The following is an 11647-nucleotide window of genomic DNA, read 5'->3' as shown; positions in this document are numbered from 1 at the left end:
AGTTTGGCACTCGACAAATGGTCTCCATTAATTATTAATGGTGCTGATGTTGTCAGTAGCATCCCTTGCTGCCTAAAAGGTATTTTAACTGCCTGAGCACTCATGGTCTCTTTACCAGCCCTTCATTCCAGCCCAGGGGTCCTGGCCACAGAGTTCCCTGGCACAGAACATTCCCCACCCTGCCCACACTGGATGTGCTGGGGTAGGAGCTGGCGCGGGAGCAGCCCATCAGAGTCATGCAGATTTCTGACTGGGAAAATGCCAGCAAAGCTCTTTCTTGTTGTCGCTGCTGAGACCCAGATGGAGCCTGGTGGTCAGGGTTAAAGCTGGCTTGGCTCCTGGCACCAGTGGGCCAGCCAGGCTGACTGAGGCAAAGGGAGGCACTGGCCAACTTGTGCCAGGAAGCAGAGGCCAGAGGGACAAAGGGTCAGGGTAGTTCGGGAGAGATGGGGCTGGAGTTCTGTGCTGAGTCATGAAAGAGCTCACACACAGGCAGGTGCACCTTAGATACTTAGATACTCCTGGGAAGGGGCTGGGAGGCAGCCCCCATATATGACCCTGCTCTCTAACACTTGGGCAACCCTGCTGGATAGAGACACACACCATGCACAACCGAGTTGTTCTTGAACCTCAGCATTGCTCTCACTGAGCAGTGCACCTTCGCAGTGGCCGAGGCCATATCCCTCATTCCTCTGCCCTCCCCTCAACCGTGGCCCAGGTGTTTGGAGGTTGGCATCTGCCACTGTTCATGGTCCTGAAATACCCAACTAATCAGGACTGTGCTGGGAACTTCTACTCAGCCTCTCCCAAGTGGTTCTGACCCAGGCGATCTTCTTTATTCCCTGTCTTGATAAAAGGTAAGCGGTTTCTTTAGTGAATACAGAACCAACAGATTTGTGACTCTAGGCTAACTATTTATGTAACTGTTATTTCTTGGGGGGACAAGTCCATTACATTGATCACTGCTGACATTCACCCTTGAATACTTGGGGGTTCTATATTCCCCATGGCCTCCTACCCATTCTAAACTCATTCCTTCTCCTCACACCCTCCTAAAAAATTGGTTAGAGGGGCTCTCGAGCTCATCCTGCTTTGTGCCCTCATTTGTCGGTTCGGAACAAGAGGCCAGAGTGGGAAGGGCATCAGGACCATAGTGTAAGTTAGAGCAAACCTGGGGCTCAGTATCCAGGTCTCCCAATTCCCCCATCTACCTCATTCCCCATTGTCTCCCACTTCCGCTCCCCTGCCAAGGGAAAGGGGACCCACAGGAAGCACGGAATGTCCTGCCAGGGCTGTGTCCATATAGCACAAAATAGCTCCTATTTATTTCCAGCTCACTCCGTGCCACCACTATAGGGCTAGGCACTTCTGCACAGCATTTCCCTAAATCTCCTTTTGTGGAGAGGTGTGACCACTGTCCCCAGTTTTCAGATGAGGAAATGAGCTTAGAGACATGAAGGGATTTCCCCAAAGCCACAAAGCTAGTATTGACTGTATTGGGGTGTATTTCTGATCTCTCCCTTGCCACTACTAACAATAAGACCCTCAGGGAACCTACTTCAACCCTTCAACCTGGAGGCTATACTCTCTCTCACACAATGGGACAGTTTTTGGCTAATGCCACACTGTCCAGATCTTTGGCACAGTCTTGCTCTTCCCTGCCAGGGCTTTGGCCCTGCTATGTGTAATGCCCCCTTGGGTCTAACCCTTCAGTCATTTCCACTCTTGAAAAGCCCAGGAAGACGTAGTTTTCTCCTGATGCTGGAGTCAGAGCAAAGGCCCCCTAGAAACACAGATGGAGGTTAGGGTGGTCTGTAGTGTTGAGGGAGGATTATGCAGCAAAGTGAATATTGATGAAGCTGTAATTGACTTTTTTTTTTTTCAGAGCCTAGGTGTCCGCAGGCCCAAGCACTAGGGCTAACTGTTGCAGGCAATTAATAACTTGGATTGTATTCACTCTGGCGCAGGCTGTCTGCTTCCTTGAAGGTAGTTCTGGCTGCTTGCAGAATTCTGGAGGCAGGAGGGGAGGGTTGCCATCTGCCCTGTCCCCCTAGACCCTGTCTCCCCAGGTACCCCCATCCCAACACCTTTCTCTCTTCTCTTGAATCATTGGCCCCTCTATCCTGTACCCCCCATAAACTCACAGCCACCTCCTGAACATAGCTCCAGGAAGAAGGAGACTAGGGAGAGGAAAGATGGTGCCTTGGGAGAAGCTCAAGACTGAACCCAGGGAGGCCCCGGGTCCAACCCAACTCTTCCAAGAACTTGCTATATGACCTTGAGTCAGAAATTCATTCACCATGAACTTGGGCAAGTTTCCTGAGCTCTTTTGCATCCATTATATCAAATGGAGTGCAGTCAACCCTGTAAGTCATGGAAAGAGGGGTTGATCATTCTATTTATCTCTAACTATATGTAACTATAACAACATATAACTATATATATGACTAATTATCAGATTGTTATCTGTAAATCTGTGCTCCACCTCAGCTGAAAGATACTAGCAGGCATATTACAGACACAGGTCATTATACTCCCATTTTACAGTTGAGCAAACTGAGTCTCAGAGAAATGAAGTGACTTACCCAAGGTCATACAATTAGTAAAAGACTCCTATATCTAGAGGTCTTTCTAACACACCCTAGTTCACTTGCCTCTAATCACTGGCTTCCTGGAGAAGGTGAGACGGGAGGTTGAGACCAAGAGCTCCAAAATCAGAGTGTGAGCAGATGGAAGAGAGAATTACCTTTAAATGTAATTATTCAATTCCCCTTGATGCTGGAACAATGGAGCAACGGTTTTAATCTACTATACTTTTCAGGATAAACACTTCCAACCTTCCCCATTTACTCTCCCCTCAGCCCCTCAACCATCTGGTGAGAGGACATGGTTTGTACACAGTCCACCTCACCAACGATGGGGCAAAGAAGTGAGAAGTGTTATGGTCACCTCCTGGTGATCTCTCGCTCAACAGGTAAACATCACCACCACCACCACCATCATCATCATCACCTAACATTTATTTAGAGCTTGGTTTGTGTCATACACTGTGCTAAATGCTATTTGTGCACCGAGATTTACTCATCTAATAAACTTTTTATAAACACCACGATGAGATAAGTACTTTTTTCTTTTTAAATATTTTTATTTATTTCTAGGAGAGCGAGAGAGACAGCGTGAGCAGGGGAGGGTCAGAGAGAGAGGGAGATACAGATTCTGAAATAGGCTCCAGACTCTGAGCTGGCAGTCAGCACAGAGCCCGATGCGGGGCTCGAAACCACGAACCGCGAGATCATGACCTAAGCGAAAGTCGGACGCTTAACCGACTAAGCCACCCAGGCGCCCCACAATGAGATAAGTACTTTTACTATCCCCATTTTATAGACGAAATAACTAAGCTCCGCAAGGTGAAGTGACTTGCCCAAGGTCACACAGCTGGTAAGGGGTGGGACAGAAATACAGTTTTATCGGGAGTGGTGGAGTCAGAGGCTCTGCTCAGAACCCTCCTTCAGACATGGTTGGAGAGAAAATGAAAATAGAAATAAAAAATGGGAATGAAGGACAAAGCAGCCCTTTATAGCTCAAACCCCTCACAAAAGAAGCTTTTCAATTAGTCGTGAAGATAGAGTATAAGGGAAGCTGCTTATCGGCACCAAGAGGCATTTAAATCAGACCCAGGAAGAACTTCCAGCAGACAGCCCTGGACGGGGGGCTTCGAGGGTTCAGGGATACAGAATCTCATTCCCTGCAGCCTTTCTGTTGGGCAGATCATTGAGGTCAAGGAGGCTTCAGGGAGGTGTCCTGAGTTTGGGCGGGGATCTCTGACTCCAGCATCCCCAGTGGCCCCATAAACAGGCATCCTGCAGGCAGAGTAGGGAGTGGGGCGAAGGATGAGGATGAGGCCTCGCGAGGAGGCTTCTCATGACTTTCCACACCCGCGCCAGCTCCGGCTGCCACTACCAGCCCCACTTTATGGCAGGCATATTTCAAAGGCCCGGTTCCATTTGCATTTTTAAAACTCTGCTGATAGCCTGGGAAAATTGCATCCTTTCAGTGTTCCTGGGCACCACACTCGTCCCCACTTCCTCCCCCACTCCACGGCCTCCGCCTCTGCATCCTTGGTACCCAGAAATCCCTGGACAAGGGCAGAGCAAGCCCATCCCCCACTGGAGATCATCTGGAGCCCCCCCCCACCCCGAAGCAGGGAGGGCTGGGGGGAGGGTGTGGCCACGGTGGCCACAGCTGCGGCTAGCTAGGCGGCATGAAGCTGGGACTCCAAACCACTGAAAATCTTTCCCAGGGGAGAGGGGACTGTGTCCCCAGTGTGGGCTGAGGGTGGCTCAGCACCATGGGGCACACAATGGCGTTCCCTGTGGATCTGCCAGACTGAGAGGAACAGTGCAGGAGCCTTAGAGAACTTTGAGCAAGCTCCTGCAAGCAGCCATCCAACCAAACGAGAAGAGTAAGCCATTCCCCCAGCAAAGAAAACCCTTTGCTCTCAGCTGGGCTTGGGAACACACTTTGTGTCTCCCGTGTTACCCCCTTAAAAACCAGTCTATCCCCCTTCCTTCTTCCTTCCACCCTGTCCCACGGCTCCGCGTTTTCTAGCTTCTCTCTGGGATGTGGCAAGAGACACCAGAAGTGTGCAGGGGGGTGCTGGGTCTCTTCCTTTGTGCCCCTTTGTGCCCCTACGTCAGATCTGGCCTCTGATCTTGGGGTAGCAACATACACACACCCCCACTTCTCAAGAGAGGCCTTCTATCTCTGTCTCTCTCCCCTGACAGCTCAGGGTGGCACCCTTCAAGCCAGGAGCTGCCTCCAACCCAAAGTCTTCAAGGCCAGATGAAGCCACTGGGAGTCTCCTAACAGGCTTGGCCAGTCTGGCAATGGTTCCCTTGAGGATCCTGAGCACATGGGGAGTGAGTGCCGGGGCAGGGACACTGGCTCGGGCCATTTGCTTCTGCATAGATGAGCTCTCAAGGCATTCACGGTCATAAATACCAGTGTGTCCAGCTGGCAGCGAGCCAGCAGGTACAGCTCCCTGGGACTGCACACCATAGACAGCAGGAATGGCAGGTGAGTGACAGTGGGAGCTCCAGGCAGAGCTTTCAAGTTAGAGATGCCCTTAACTCGGTTTTCCTCTTTTAAAGAGAAGGGCTGAGGAAACCGGCATGGGTTGAGTACCTGTGTGTGGGTGCAGGGGGCTGGTGTTTCATTTTAGAACTCTCCGGTGCTCTTATCTCTCCTCTAAGCTGGGAACTTGCTGCAGGCAGAGGCTGTGATTCCCCCATCTCTGTCTTCTCTGCTCCTCTCAGCACACAGTGTGAGGATGTACGATAAACTCCTGGCTCACCCATCACACCTTTCTGGTTTTCGTAAGTGAAAACCTCTCCATCCTGCATCTGGGGTCCTGCGGCTCCCTGGCTTTTGAGCCAGGTCCTCTGCTCTCCCCTGGTGATACCAGTGCCAGTGCTCTCGGAGCGCTGATGAAGAGAAATGGCCAGGCACTGGCCTCTTCCCCAGTCCCTTCTCCTTGTGGCCGACCGTGTGCTAGAACTGGAGGGATGCCCGGTCCCAGGGGCTGGCGTGGCTCTGGACTCCGGTGCCAGAGAGGTGAATGGAGGAGGGAAGAAGGGACGGCGCCAGGAGCCCGGGTTTGGCAGCTCCCTCCGGAGGAGACCCGGGGATGCCCGAGAGTGTCCAGGCGGCTGGTGATCTGCCAAAGCCTTGCGGACCGGAGAGGAGCGAAGGCGGGGAAGAGACCCGGGAACCTACGAAACTTGGGGGCGGGGCGGGAGGCACAGCCTGGGCGGTTTGCAGAGGCGTGGATCGACCCCCAGGGGTCGCTGCGCCGCCTGCAGCCCCTCCCGCTGGCATCCGNCCTGCCGGCCACTGACGCAAAGCCAGGCGGCGTGGAGGCCTGAGGCGCCGGTAGCTAGGGGGCGACGCGACTCTAGAGCCTGCACCGGACACCCCCACACCCTGTGGTAGCAGCCGGGACCCAAACAAAGGCGGGCGGCGAATAAAAGGCAGCGGCGGCGCCGAGCGCTTGGGTTGCGCGCTGGGGACCTGGATCAGCGTCAGGCTGTGCGCGGTCTGCGCTCTCTGGAGCGGAGCGGGGAACCCGGGCCTCCTGCAGCTACGAAGAGCTTCACCCTGCGACTCCCGCGAGGGGACAGGTCCTCACGGCGGGGTGGCCGCAGCCCCGGGCCCCTCGGGTGCGCCTCCTTCCCGCGCCCGCGGCTCAGCCAGCTCAGCTTGGCCAGCCGAGGTGAGTGCGACGGCCCCTGGGCGCCATCCGGGTCGGGTCGGGGCTGGGGGGTGCATCACTCAGAGGGAGGGACAAGCCCTCCGCGCCGCTCCTACACCGGCCTGCGCGGGGCTGTGTGTGAAGTTCTCTCGCTCTCTAGCCAGCCCTGGGTGCAGGCCTTGGCGCCCCCCGGGAAAGCCAGCCGGTAGTGGGCAGAGCCCGGAGCTTGCCCCCCGTGACCAGGCCCCAGCTCCGCACCAACTCCTCACGGGGCCGGGGCAGCTTCGTTCTGCACGGGCTAGTTTGTTGTCCACAGTCGGCGAGGCTTCCGATCTCCGGGGAGGCTTCCCACCTCCTGCTCGTCCTCGCTGGTGGATGACTGATTCCATAAAAGTTGAGTCGGTCTGAAGCCGCCCCGGATCGGGCTTTCGGCCCGGCTAGAGTGGGAGGGAGGAAAAGGTTAATGACCTCCTCTCCATCCACTCCCTACCTTAGTGCACGCATGCTGTCACCGAGTCCTGGAAAGCAATTAACCCGGCAGCAAGTCCAGCCGGGCGCGCGGGAGCTCTGGGGCAGCCCAGCGCGATAGGGTCCCCGTGCCCTGCGGAGAGCACGAGGGAAGCTGGAGGTGAGGTGGGCAGCGGGACAGTAGCGAGCGCTGAGGGTTGGGGTAAGATTCCTGGAGCGAGTGGCGCGGAGTCCCCTGAGCCAACCCCACCTCTGGGAGAACTTTTCCCAACTCCCCGGGGGGTACCCGCATGTGGACTAGGAAGGCGCCTCCAAGAAAGACTTGGAGGCTTCCTTTCCTCGGCTCCGGTCTGCTAAACAGCCGGTGCCAGGTTCCCGGGGTCCCCCTGAGGCTGGGCGCAGGTCCCCTCCTCTCCACATCCCGGGTCAGCACCGCGGACAGCGCCGCGAGGCGGCCTTGGAGANNNNACGGACCCACCGTCCACGCTCACACTCACACAAATCGACAGACCACCCACAAACAACCCCCACCCAGATTCATAGTCCACTCACTCAAAAATACATCCACTCACAGTCCGCACACAGAGGGAAGATCCACTCGCACGTGGACACACTCAGGTCTTCGCACAAGCACTAGCATCCCAGCGGGCATCTTCACTCCGGATCCTCCTGTTTCCCCGACAACCTACTAAGCCCCAGACTCCAGAGCTCCCCCCTGGGTGCTCACAGGGGTGCCCAGTGATTCACAGAGCTGCTCAGGCTCCCCGTGCACACACACTGCTGGAGGGGCGGGGCGGGGGTGGGGAGCAGGGGAGAAGAAGCTACCCGCTCCCTCCCCCTCCACCAATGCAGACCTGAGCAGGAAGCCAGGCATCTGCCCAACGGAAGAAAGAGGCTGTGGCCAGTGGAATCTGGGCAGAAGTCTGGCCTTCACAGAATCCTGGTTTTAGGCTCAGAATCCATTTTGCTTTGCTCACCACCCCCGTGCCTGCCTCCCTTCCTCATACATACTCCAGACAAATCTCCTACAACCAGGGTACACACCCCTCTTTCTGCATCATTTTTTGCTTGCACTTTTTCTTTGTTTCCCTGCTCTGTTCTCCTCTCCCATGTGTATCTCCCCCTCCTTTTTTTTTTTTTTTTTTTGTCTTCCCCACCAATTCCTCCTTTCCCAGCTGCCTTCACTCTCTCCCCAACTTTCCTTCAGCCTGGGTCTGACCCAGTCACTCTTTGCTCCCATATGGACACAGCTGATCCTTAGGAGGGGCTGACTCTATTCTCCAGGCGGACTCCATGCCTCCACTCCCCTCCCTTTGAAAGTCAGACAGCACCTCTCTCCCTGCCCATGGCCTCAGCGGCTTCCAGCCCCTCCCTGGGAACGTTTCTAGGGCTGGATGTCCCAGAGCCTCCACAGTCTCTCCCATGGGCTGGAATTCCTCTGTTCTGGAATCACAGCAAGCCCTCAGCCCACGGGGAGTTTGAAGCATACAGTACCCATGCTCTGGCTTGCCCTTTGATACCTCTTCTGCTCTTGCCCTTAAACTCCAGAAACTCCATTGGAAAAGGAAGAGTCCCAGTGTGATGTGGTAGAAGAATAACTGGAGTGGAAGTGGGGAGACCTGGGTTCTAGTCTCAGCTTGGCCACAGTTTTCCAGTGTGTTCTTGAGCAAGTTACTTCCCTTCCCTGAGCCTCAGGCTTCCCATCGGTGCAGGGGTGGCTGAAGTGACGCTCAAGAGTCCCTGTTTGGTCCTAGTAATGTGGAACATCAATTCACTCTTGGGTGTGGGTGGGATTGAAAACCATGGTTCTAACCTCAGGGGTTATGGTACCTTCCCCCCTGCCCCAAGTACCCACCACTGGTGAATTCATTCTGTCCCCTGAGCAATGGATGTTAAGACGATTTCCTTTATAGGACCAGACATGTCAAGTAATTTTCTTGAGGTCACATTGCTGAAGTGCAGTCCCCACTGGGGTGGACACTGATTCTACTGTCAGTATATCTTCTGCATGAACCACTGGTTCTGCTGGTGGATGCTTAGTGGGTGAGTGAATGAATGAATGAATGAATAGAAGAGTAGGAACTTAAACCTGGATCTCCTGACCCTCAGAGCCTTGGAATCATGGTTTAAGCTCTTTTGTCTGACGGTTTAAACATTTAAACATCTCTCTGGTCTCTTCATCACCCCTTCCACTCATCTGGTCATCCAAAGGCAGATGGAGTTGTCTGAGTGAGGGTCCTCCTTCCCTGAGTTAAGGTCAACTCTGAGCTGGTTATCAATGACCACAGAGGAGAGACTCTCTGAGAGCAGCTTTAGAGGCCTGCCTGGTGGGTAGGGTCTTGGCAGTCAGCCCCAAATCCCTAAGACTTGACCAAGTCAGCTGTCCATGGGCAGCTGGCCAAGATGTGAGACCAGGAGGCAAGACAGTCCCTGCTACCATCTGACTGAGCGGCCACTTCTTACAGCCCCGTGAGCTGACTACTGCAAAATCACCTTTACAGATGAGCACAGTGAGATGCTGAAAGATGAGTTGGTTTCCCTAAGGGCAGTCCTCCAGCCCACACTCAGTCATAAAAATAGGCCCCCCAAAATGGTGGTGGTGGTGCAGCAGTTGATAGAAACCTTACTGGTGTTGATAATGATGGTAGCAGTATTATGATTGGAAGCTCAGTGATCAGTCTCTTAGGGTTTCTTCCCCCTCTTTGAAACTGTTTCCTCGCCTGAACCTCTTCTACTACACCCTCCACCCAAATATGGAGAAACCCAGGGCTGGGCCAGTGAGGCCCCGGAGTGTCTGATTGTCAATGGGCCCTAGCTGAGGCCCATTTTAAATCCTCCTCCCCTACCAGAACAAGTCTCCCGCCAGAGGAGCCGGAGCGCTGTCAAAGTCTGTCAAAACACCCTTCCAAGCTAGGTTCCAAATGCAAAGCCCAGAGAAAATAAATAAAGAGGGCAGTGTCGGCCCAAAATAGAAACATGCACCAACTCACAAATACGCATGTTTTCTGAAAGTCGCATTTCACGGGCAGACAGCGCGGCTCACACTCTAGCTGCTCCACAAAAGCCAGAGGTACAGATGCTGCTGGGATAGCCCAGAGAAGGTGTCAGAGCCTCCCCCAGTGAGAGAGTTCCCTGCCTGGTCACAGAGAGACCAGACGGCCGCTCCTGCTCCGTCCAGCTGGAAGACACACAGGTGGGAGGGCTGCAGTTAACGTGTACATGTGCGGGCACCGGAGCTCTTTGGATATTGCCACCATTCAAGGCTAATGGCCTCAGTCCTCTGCCTTACAAATGGAGCAGCAGGCTGCGAATTACAATGCTAATAATGATGGTGCCATTTGTTGACTACCTACTAAGCATTTATATATACTATTTCACTTAACCTTGTAAGCGTCTCCTGGAGTATGGATCATCATTCCCATTTAATAAATGGGAAAATCAAGGTTCAGAGAAGTGAAGGGACTTGCCCAAAGCCGTGCACCTAAAAGAGGCCACTTGGGAGTCAGACTTTAATCAAATAAAGCAAAAGACCCTATTTTGCCCAGTACTCTGCACTGTTCCTAGTATTCATTCATTCATTCATTCATTCACTCATTCATTCATTGAATGAACAGTTTTTGTCAAGAAACCATTTACACACTGGTTTTCAAAAGAATGTAAATTCCTCTGCTGGCCCCACCAAGGGTGAAGGGTGAAGGGCAGTGCTGTCCCTTGAGTTTAGCTCTGGCCATCTCTCAGGGGGCATGGGTTTCCGAGGCTGGAACTGGGGGCTTTGCCTTTGCATCTTGGACTGTCACCAGCCATGGGAGTCCAAATCTGTCTGCCTGTGGATGGGCTCAGGGAGCCCTCTGTGAGACTTGGACTAGGAAAAAAACATTTACCTCTGTGAGATGTCAGGGCTCCGGACAGGGAGTTTACTTCAGAGGGGATGGGTTGCCCAGCATCATGCAGCACATTGGTGGTACAGCCTGAATGCCAGGGAGCCCGGCTGGCCTCCTTGAGTATATGGGAAGCATCCAAGTGGCCTCAGTGAAGTTGCTGAGCTGATGCAGGCAGTAAAGATAATACTTCTCTTCCAAGCACGGGGTGAAATGCAGCTGGCTTTCACTGCATTTTGCACCAAATCCTCTCCTCCACACCCTGCACCCCCAGCTCAAACCTGACACCGCCGACCTGCCCAGGTCCCCACCTATGCATCATCATAAACGACAACACTAGCAAATACAGAACTTTGATCATACACCAGGTGCTGTACTAATGTTTTACGTATATTCATTGCTGTAATGCCCACAACACTGGGAGGTAGGTGTTCTTCTTTCACTTCACAGCTGAAGGGGCTGAGGCTAGAGAGGTTGACTCGCCTGCCCAAGGTCACACAGCTAGCCAGGAGGTAGGGGGAGCCCACTGAAGCCCCATTAGCAGGTTTATTCTGGGGGTGAGGAAGGGGAAAGTCTGGAACCCAAGCCGAGGGGAAGGTGGAGCTGATGGGCAGCAGCAGGCTATTTATATTACCCCTCCAGGTCTTGTCACGCTTGCTGGCATTTGTGCCAACAGAAACTGTGTCTCTGCCAAATCCTGGAGGGAAGGAGCCTGGCGCAGGGTCCTGGGACCGTCCCCTGGGGGACTTTACTGAAGTGTAGGGTCTCGGGAATGAACCCACTAGGCATGCCCTTGATTCTGGCATCCTGCTTCCTTCCTTTGTTCCTCCCTTCTGAGGGAACCAGATGGGAACTTGGGAAATTCAAAAAAAGCCGTCACAAGGCAGATTAGGGTCTTGCTGTATGCAGTGAACTTGACCGTTGGAAATGAGGAGGTGGTGGAGACAATGAGGACTGGCTTGGATTCGGATACTAGTAGGTGTCATCTAGGTCTCTTATGGCAGGCTCCTTGGCACCAGAGAGTGATGTCCTGGGAGACAGTGTGCAGAGG

General features: G+C 53.7%; 1 protein-coding gene across 1 annotated transcript in view; it reads left to right on the top strand.

Moving 5' to 3' along the window:
- Nucleotides 1–6221: 6221 nt before the first annotated feature.
- DISP3 (dispatched RND transporter family member 3) overlaps nt 6222–11647 on the top strand; it is a 51235-nt gene continuing 45809 nt past the window's right edge. The window contains exon 1 of the mRNA XM_077763805.1: nt 6222–6271. The gene's annotated coding sequence lies outside the window, so the exon portion shown is untranslated. The remainder of the gene's footprint in view (nt 6272–11647) is intronic.

The sequence above is a fragment of the Crocuta crocuta genome, unplaced genomic scaffold (assembly GCF_008692635.1).
Source record: "Crocuta crocuta isolate KB4526 unplaced genomic scaffold, BGI_CrCroc_1.0 scaffold13, whole genome shotgun sequence".
Classification (NCBI taxonomy): Eukaryota; Metazoa; Chordata; class Mammalia; order Carnivora; family Hyaenidae; genus Crocuta; species Crocuta crocuta.
Note: the sequence above shows the minus strand (reverse complement) of the source record. Positions and strands in the feature narration are given on the sequence as shown.